At 43.1% G+C, this 9,365-nt stretch overlaps 1 long non-coding RNA gene across 1 annotated transcript; it reads right to left on the bottom strand.

The window, feature by feature from the left end:
- Nucleotides 1-1,079: 1,079 nt before the first annotated feature.
- LOC138744804 (uncharacterized) lies at nucleotides 1,080-4,654 on the bottom strand. Its single transcript, XR_011345768.1, has 2 exons — nucleotides 4,247-4,654; nucleotides 1,080-1,457 (listed from the first exon to the last, which is right to left on the bottom strand). It is a non-coding gene; the product is annotated as an uncharacterized lncRNA (long non-coding RNA).
- Between the last annotated feature and the right edge of the window lie 4,711 nt (nucleotides 4,655-9,365).

Here is a 9,365-nt window from a genome sequence, read left to right as displayed (position 1 = left end):
CTGTGGTGGTGTTGTCCATGGTATTTAATTAATTATGTTTTTTTGTGGCTTGTACCTCCTTTCTTTCTTTCTTCTTTTTTTTCTTCTTTCTTTCTTGGGGGTTAGGTCTGGGTGGGAGGACAAGGATAGGGATGGGGGATGGGTAGGGGGGGGTGGTTAGAGGGTTAGGGTGGTAAGGGGAGATTTAAATATCATGTATTTTTATTATGTTTGTAATGCTTATCTCTTTGATTGTATGTATCATGGTTTTTATATTTTAAATAAAATATTCAAAATAAAATCCTTAAGTTTCAAAATGCCATCTCAGGCACAAGCTCACAATCATGGCAAAAAAACTGTAACCGTGAAGTATTAGCACATTGGTATTGAATGATTGCTAGAAATATGCATTGTTGCCATATTATGATATGAATAGCAATGCCGTTCCCCAACACACACATTTGACCATGCATTCAGAAGCAGCCAGGACATTCAGCAACCCCTATGGTAGTTACTGGCTTGTTTCTTTTTGCTGTTTTCAAGTTTTTGGTTCCTTCTAGAGCTGTGTCAGGGAGTAATAATATGACAGGTGTTGAAGAATCCTTTGCCGATTATTCTGCTTGATTTGTTGTAAAAAAATTGGTTGGACTCTTGGAGGATCATTAGACATGTTGTGAGGTACAGCCAGTGTGATTTTGATAAGAATTATGTTTGTTGTCCCAAGATCAATGCAAAGCTTGAGAAAAATCACTGTAGTTTCCACTGTGGAAAGAGAAACAGTAAATGTTTCAGATTTGAGACTCTTAGTCAAAACTGCTCTGATAAAGATGCAGGTTGCAAACTGAATAGGGGTATGAATGAATGAACAAATGAGTGGGTGGATGAATCATCCTTTAGATAACACAATTTTTGCTTTGAGAATTGATATAATATTGAATGTCGGCATGTGATTACCACTAGTCATACAGTTTCTAAAGCCACTATTTACTTCTCTTGCTGTCTGGTTGGATGAGGCTCTTTCTTGGAAAAAGTACAGCATAATGGTAGTTAAAACACAAAAATGTTGGAGGAAAGCAGTAGGTCTCGCAAGGTCCAGAGAATCAGAGCCAGAATCAGAATTTATTGTCATGAACAAGTCACGAAATGTGTTATATTGCAGCAGCTGTAAATCAAAATAGTGCACGAAAAGGCAGAGTCTTTGGTTCATTGATCATTCAGGAATCTGATGGCGGCGGGAAAGAAGCTGTCGTTGTGCTGCTGGGAGCTCGTCTTCAGGCTCTTGTACCATTTTCCTGATGGTAACAGAGTGAAGAGGGTGTGGCCTGGGTGGTGGTGGGGGGGGGGGGGGGTGCGTTCCTGCTTTTCTACAGACACCGCCTCTTGTAGATGTCCTCGATGGAGTGAAATTTGGTGGCCGGATGTTGCAGGCCAAGTTAATAACCCTCTGTAGCTTTTCCTTGTCCTGAGCTTTGGCACCTCTGTACCAAACAGTGATAAAGATAAAGGGTAAGGAGGTAAAGATTTTTTTTAACCAAAAATAGACTTCATTCATAATAAAATATTTACAAAGAAAAATATTCAAAGTCTCTTCCCAAGCTTAGTTTCATATCCATACATTTCCATCATTGAACATTGTTACATTAATTTCTATTTACACCATTGCCACCTTGTCATGACTCCTCCCACTGTTGTTAGAGGGGCTTCACCTCAGGTTCACCCCCTCGATGACGGCAACAAAAGATTCCAGACCAGTCATTCCCAAAGGGAATAACACCTTGGGGAGGGTTAAAAAAACATTGGGGGGGGCACAGACTGAAATCGTGAAATAATGTTTTTTATGTAGAAGGTAGGAGAGAAGTATGAAATAAACCAACTAAACTTATTTGCTTCACAGGGGAGGCCCATAAAGTTCTAAAGGGTCCAAGCCTAAAAAAGTTGAGAACAGCTGCTCTAGACTGTGGTCCTTCCCCACAGCACCCTCATGTTAGCTGCCCCAAGCCTCAGTGTGTCCCTCAGCATACATTCCTGCAGCCTGGAATGAGCAAGCCAGCAGCATTCCTGCACTGATATTTCTCTCCAGAATGAAGGACCATCACCTTCCCAAGATCATGTTCTATTGCGAGCTCTCCACTGGCCACCGAGACAGAGGTGCACCAAAGAAGAGGTACAAGGACTGCCTAAAGAAATCTCTTGGTGCCTGCCACATTGACCACCACCAGTGGGTTGATATCGCCTCCAATCGTGCATCTTGGCGCCTCACAGTTCGGCGGGCAGCAACCTCCTTTGAAGAAGACCGCAGAGCCCACCTCACTGACAAAAGACAAAGGAGGAAAAACCCAACACCCAACCCCAACCCACCAATTTTCCCTTGCAACTGCTGGAACCGTGTCTGCCTGTCCCGCATCGGACTTGTCAGCCACAAACGAGTCTGCAGCTGACGTGGACATTACCCCTCCATAAATCTTCATCCGCGAAGCCAAGCCAAAGAAAGAAGAGCCACAGGTTTCGGGCAGACTAAAGTGCATCTTCCAGCAGTTTTGGATGTCTGACCAACATTTCAGGCCTTAGCCCTTCATCAAGATGTGAGTAAAAAGTAGGCAAGGGGAGGGGTGTGGCTCTGTGAATCCAGAGCTAGAGGAAAGGAGACAGAAGGAAAGGGAGAGAGAGAATGAGAACTAGAGGGAAGGAGACAAAGAGGTGAAACACTAAAGTCTGCAGATGCTGTGTAGTAAAACACACACAAAATGCTAGAGAAACTCAGCCTATCTTACAGCATCCATAGGAGATAAAGCTATATTACTGACATTTTGGGCTCGAGCACTTCCTCAAGGGAAAGACAGAGATGGGGGGTGGGCAAATGGAAACTAAAGAAGTCAATGTTAATGCCATCTGGTTGGAGAGCACTCAGGGTGGAAAATGAGGTGTTCCTCCAATTTTTGGGTTGTCTCAGACTGGCAGTGAATGAGACTATGGATAAAGATGTTGGGAAGGGAATGCAGTGGAGAATTGAAATGGGTGGCCACTGGGAGATCCACACTATTGTTATGTACAGACTGAAAGTGTTCAGTGAAGTGATCTCCCAGTCTGTGTCCAGTCTCTCTGATGTAGAGGAGAGCACAACAGGAACACTAGCTGCAGTAGATGATCACTACCAATTTGACATTTGCCAGCTGGAACAGAAGTTATTGAGATGAGGTATTTTCCTTCAACAAACAAAACTTGTCCTCACCCTCAATAACTTCTCCTTTGACTCATCCCACTTCCTCTAAGTCAAAGTGGTAGCCATAGGTACCCACATGGCTCCCAGCTATACTTGCCTATTTGCTGGCTACAACCCTACACAGGCAAGGCTCCTCAACTCTTCCTCTGCTCCACTGACGACTACATAGGTACTGCCTCATGTATCCATGAGGAGCTTGTCAATTTTATCCATTTTGCTGCCAACTTTAACCCAATCTCAAATTCACTTGGTCCATCTCTAGCAATGTTCGGCTATTTCCAGATCTCTGTCTCCATCCCCAGATATCCACCAATACCCTCATATCTGCTCTGGCACCCTCCACCCCCATGCACAACAAGGACAGGATTCTCCTTGTCCCCACTAGCCTCCGAATCTAATATATCATCCTCCGTAATTTCCGCCACCTAATACACGATCCCACCACAGACACTTCTTCCCTTCTCCTCCCCTCTTTGCCTACCACAGGGACCACTCCTTCCTTCCCTCCAACTGCTCCCTTGGCACCTGCCCCTGTGACCACAGGAAATGCCCTCACGTGCTCCCTCACCACCATTTGGGGCCCCAAATAGTCCTTCCAAGTGAAGCAACTATACACTTGTAAATCTGAAAGGGTCATCAACTGCATTTGGTGCTCCCATTGTGATCTCCTCTACATCGGAGAAATTGGACACAGACTGGGAGATTGCTTTGCTGATGACCTTTGCTCGGTCTGCTGCAATAGCATGGATTTCCAAGTGGGAATACATTTCAATTCTCTGTCCCATTCACATGCTGACATCTCTGTCCATGGTCTCCTGCACTGCCAGACTGAGACCACATGAAAAATGGAGGAACAACACATCATATTCTGTCTGGGCACCCTCCAACCAGATGACATTAACATTGACTTCTCCAATTCCTGTTAGCCCCCTCTCCCCCATTTCTTTCCTTTCCTCCTTTCCTCTAGCTCTCTTTAGGCACTTTCAAGCAGAGAAAACACCCGTCTGTAAAGGCGGAGGTTCTTCACCCTTACACCTAAAGACTTACCTCTCTCAATGCACCATGGCCGACTCCGAGGCACGGATTCCAACCCTTCTCGGAGGAAGGATATAGGTGGCTGGTTAGGGGCGGGTTGATGATGCCGTCAGCCCGTGACCCATCTCCCCACTCACTCCTCTCCCTCCATGACCCCCTCAAAGCAGGGGCAACGGGTGTCAGGCAGCAGGGAACAGCGGGAGCCAGCAGGGCAGCGGGGGCCGGTGGGAGCCGTTGGGGCAGTGGGGGCTGATGGAAGCAGTCGGGGAGGTCGGTGTGGGCTGTGACAGCTTCACCGGGTTGCTTCGGTCTTCGCAGGGCCACTCTCTGCGGTTGAAAATGCAGCAGTCCAATGGGCATCTTTCCTACCCATAATCCCCCATGCAGCTGGAACTGTTCTGAGAAACACAGAGCAATTGCTCTGCCATATATTTATGATAGGTGGCACTACGTCACCAGTCGCCCCGCCTCTAAGTTTCCAATCCACTCTTGTAGCCGGCCTCCAGACGGAGGACTGACATGAAATGCCTTTAATATCTCTCTCTCTCTCTCTCTCTCTCTCTCTCTCTCCCTCTCCCTCTCTCCACCCCCCCTCCCCCACCCCTTTCCCTCTGTCTCCTTCCCTCCAGCTTTGCATTCACAGAGATGCTCCTTCCCTGTTAAAGTTGTGCTTCAGTCAGGGTACAAAAAGGTACAATAACAAACCACAAAGTCCAAAACACAGTCTTTATTGAAGTCACGCCAGCAGGAACGAGGGGTACCAGTGGTGGGTAGTCAGAGTCACCTCATTAGTACTGTTTGGTCTCATTCAAAGAATAGTCACAGAGTGCAATATTTAAGACATTTTCCTACATACAAATTGGATAACATTCCTTTGAAGGTATTGCTACAGATTATGTTTTACATTTTGCATATCCTCTTCCTAAAGACAGGGAAATGATTTGTTGTTGGACATTTAATCTCATGTACCAGTTATAATTAAGATCATCCTTCTGGTATACAAAAAAGTCAACAGAAGTCTGGAAGGGTCACTCACAGTACATATCAGTATCTCCCTGATTTCTGGTTTTCAATTTACTCATGTAAATGGCTAGTTTCAAAGTAATCTTAGATTCTTGAAGTTGACAATGGTAACCAAAACTTCAGCACTGAACCAATGCCATTCAGGGACTGAGTGGTTCTGGACACTTATTGCAGTCTTTAGATCTCGTCTAACAGGTAACAGTCAGTTAGCACTATTGGGTTAAAGAGATCAGACAGAGGCATTAGGATATAGCTCAGTGGAAGAGGTGAGAATGGATTCCTGTCTGGAATGTCCTTGGTTACTCTCTCTCTCTCTCTCTCTCTCTCTCTCTCTCTCTCTCTCTCCTCTCTCTCTCTCTCTCTCTCCCAGCTTACTGGCAAAGTCCATGTGGTGGTTTCTTCATCATAATTCCCGAACTAGATATTCTGTAACTAATATTCTACATTCTCTCCTTTTTATCTTGACCATGATAACAAAAAAGGTCTTTGGAGAAAACTTGGACAGCATTAAAACAGTAAATCTACAAGGGTAGCTAGGTAGCTGGGAGCATGTTTTTTTAATCCATTGCTAAAGCACTGTGCAAAAGGATAGGTGTAGCAGTCAGGCATTTCACTCCAATTTTATGTAAGTACTCTTTTTGCATGTGGTTCACCCATTTAGTGATGTTGTCAGACCTCTACGTACAGGAGCCTTGCTTGACCTATAATTTTAAGGTCTCCCCACGACCAGCAGGAATAAAATCAAGGTCCATTGTCACAGTACGGATGGCAACCATCTCTGCTGACAGCTGAAAAACCACCTTCCCAGCTACTTGAGAGTCCATTAGCCGTTTCATTAGCCAATAGCCCCCCCCAATGCTGAGTCGGCAAATCAGCTCTTAGGATGCCTTTGTTGTACCATCCCAGGGGAACAAAATCATAAAGACCTGTTCCATCCTAGAGATACCTCTCTTCGTTCTGAACATGGTTACCTCTGGCCAATCAGAGTATTAGTGTAGCTTCTGTACGTGAGCCATAAGGGGAACCACATAACCTAATTGTCAATTGGTAGTCAGCCGTGGATATGTCCTATGTCAAAACATTGTATACAGTGGTTTGCCATCAACTTTGGTATGGTTATGTATCTGTCGGTCCCAAAAGATGTCCTGTTACTCAGCTGTCCTCCACATGTTTGTCCTGACTTTGACTTGTCTGTGCTCTGTTTAGTCTTAAAAATCCATTATCATTCACCCCAAATTTCTCTTTCAGTCATGACTCCAATTTTCTGTTCACATATCAAGACAACAAAAAGTCACAACAGTAAAGTTCTTATGTTAGAATAAAAAGTCTTTAGGTTTTAGCTGGGTCATTTTTCTTCAGTCTGTTTGGCATATCCAGTGAGGGAGTCCTTCAAGCTTTACTGCAGTCAGTGTTGTTTAACAGTACCTGCAATGGCCATTCCTCACTGAATTCTCAATTTCCTCTGATCCCATTTCCTCATGAGGATGTAATTTTCAGATTCGACGTTAGGATATTCACCACTTTGATTCTGTTGGATTACCCTCCTTTAGGTGGACTTGATGTACCTGTGAATGCACCACTTGAAGAAGTCTTAGTCAGAATACTCGAATATTTTCTCATGTTATCGCCTAATGATAATAAATTCATCCGCATTGGTGGTGCTGGCTTCGCTCCCCAAAGTGTCTGTGGACCATCTCTGCAGCAGATAGCCCCAACTTAACTGGTAGTGTCACTCGCATTTTAGCCAATTTTAGCCCTGTTTCTTTAGTCATTTTTCCCCTTTTAATTTTTAATGTTCTATTCGCACATTCCACTATTCCTGCTGCCTGGGTTTGATGGGAGTAGTGGAATTATTGCAGGTTCCCCAATTCCTTATTTAATTCTTTATTTATCTCAGTTACAAAGTGAGGACTATTATCTGTGTTTAGTACTTAATGTAATCCATAGCAAGGAATTATTTCCCTTGATAAATTTTAAACTAATTGTGAAAGCACTATCATTTTACCGATTAAAGCAACAAAATTTACAGCAATATACTCTCAATAATTCAGTAAACTCAGATTATAAACACAAAAAAAAGGGCCTCACGACAAGAGGAACATCTCTTCTGGCATAGTGTCCCTTTATCGACATTGTTTTATTGGCATGCAGCATTTTTTGTTATTTTTTTCCATCTGCTTCACTAAAATTTTGGAAGCTACCATGTCTGTAGTGATGTATTTACAGTAATAATTATCATTCCCTCCTTGCCAATGTGGGTCTAATTGTTCATATAAGCAAGGAGCAAAGATATCAGGTACTGTACACATGTTTGGCTGGCATAATTTATAATCGAATATCGGGATGTGGGGGCACAAGCCCTCTATTCCCATGGTAGGTTCTTAGTGGCAGAGGCGCCCCTCTGCTGTAAGAAAGCAGCTTTTAATTTTCTAACTGTCCCAGTTGTCCAGAAACTTGCTGTCTGCCTACTCACTTGGGTATCTTTGTCTCTGTTAGTGAGTTGCTGCATTTCAATGGGATGGAAATTTTTAGGCATTCTCTGTTAATTTTCAATTTAACCAATTATTGATTGATTTTCCTTTCAGTTTGTAGAAATACTAGGTTAATTTATGATTGAGATTAAAGAGTCCTCAGCTTAAAGTGAATTGGAGTGTTTAAAGGATGGTTTGAAAATGAATATTCTGAGTTAAAAAGATAACAGTAAAAATGTAAACTGCAGTAAGAATTTTGAAGCGCTGTCACACATATATGGCTCATTCCAAACCACTTGTTAATATCCTTTATTTGGGATATAATTTGCCTCTAAGGTATTTCCTGAAAGGCTTTTGAACCATCAAATGCTACAGCATGCAGTTAGATATGAAATGAAAAAAGAACCAAGTTTAAGTTGTCCTCAATGGTGTCCAGTCAGAAGATGGGGTGTGTTCTGATTTGCAGGTGACCTTTTTCAGCTGCTTCGCTCACTTCCCTTTAACATCATTCATGGAATAGCGCAGCACAGGACAGTCTAATTCCACTTAGCAGGAAAAATTTAGGGTAAGATACCGAAGTATCCTATTCCGAATAGTCAAGTATTGTTATTGAATGGGGTGAAACACCATTTCCGAATAGGTTAAATAGACCAGGTTGGTTACACAACCCATTGCCCAAAATGATACTCAAATGTCAGAACGTAACCTTCCACTACCAGCCTCTGAGATATTTGTGTGGGCCAAACCTTCCACAGCAGTTGTAAGGTATCTTTTTCATCTGCGTACTGACATTCGCAGTTGGCAGGACAGGATTATAGACTATCCCTGTCGTCAACCCCATAGTCAATGGTCAGGCATCATAATTTAGGAACCTCCTCCTGTTCAAATAGGTTAAATAGACCAGTTGATGCAACAACCAATTGCTCAAAAATTATACCCAAGTGTAGGTGATAGCCTTGCACGTATACTTGCAATCGGCAGAACAGTTTGCTCTCAAATCACAATCACAATTCTTCTTAATTTAACACTGTGTCTTGGACTATGTGTGTGGTTCTTTTTCTCTTAGCAGGGAAACAGATCAACCTTGTATGAGGGACCACAATGCTATCCTGGGTCAGTGAAGGAATTCGGGCTCAAGGGTCCCGAAGGTGCACTGCTGCTCCGTCTGATGTCCCAGTGCCCTTACAACATATGTGGTGATCTTCCCAGTGAGAGATTGCCGACTATGCTCATGTTGAAGTCACGCTTCTGTCAGGGTACAAAAATGTACAGTAACAAACCACAAAGTCCAAAACACAGTCTTTATTGAGTCACGCCAGCGGGAATGAGGGGTAGCAGTGGTGGGTAGACGGAATCACCTCACTAGTACTAGTTGAATCTCATTCATAGAACACAGTCACATGATATAATATTTAAGGAATATTTTTGCATACAAATTGGATAACATTTCTTTGAAGGTATTGCTACAGCTTATGTTTTACAATTTGCATATCCTCTTCCTAAAGACAGGGAAATGATTTGTTGTTGGTCATTTAATCTCATGTACCAGTTATAATTAATACAAAAAAGTCAACAGAAGTCTGGAAGGGTCACTCACAGTACATATCAGTATCTCCCTGATTTCTGGTTTTCAATTT

This window comes from Narcine bancroftii, chromosome 10 (assembly GCF_036971445.1).
Source record: "Narcine bancroftii isolate sNarBan1 chromosome 10, sNarBan1.hap1, whole genome shotgun sequence".
In the NCBI taxonomy this organism is placed as follows: domain Eukaryota; kingdom Metazoa; phylum Chordata; class Chondrichthyes; order Torpediniformes; family Narcinidae; genus Narcine; species Narcine bancroftii.
The sequence above is the reverse complement of the archived record's forward strand: the minus strand, read 5'-3'. Positions and strand labels throughout refer to the sequence as shown.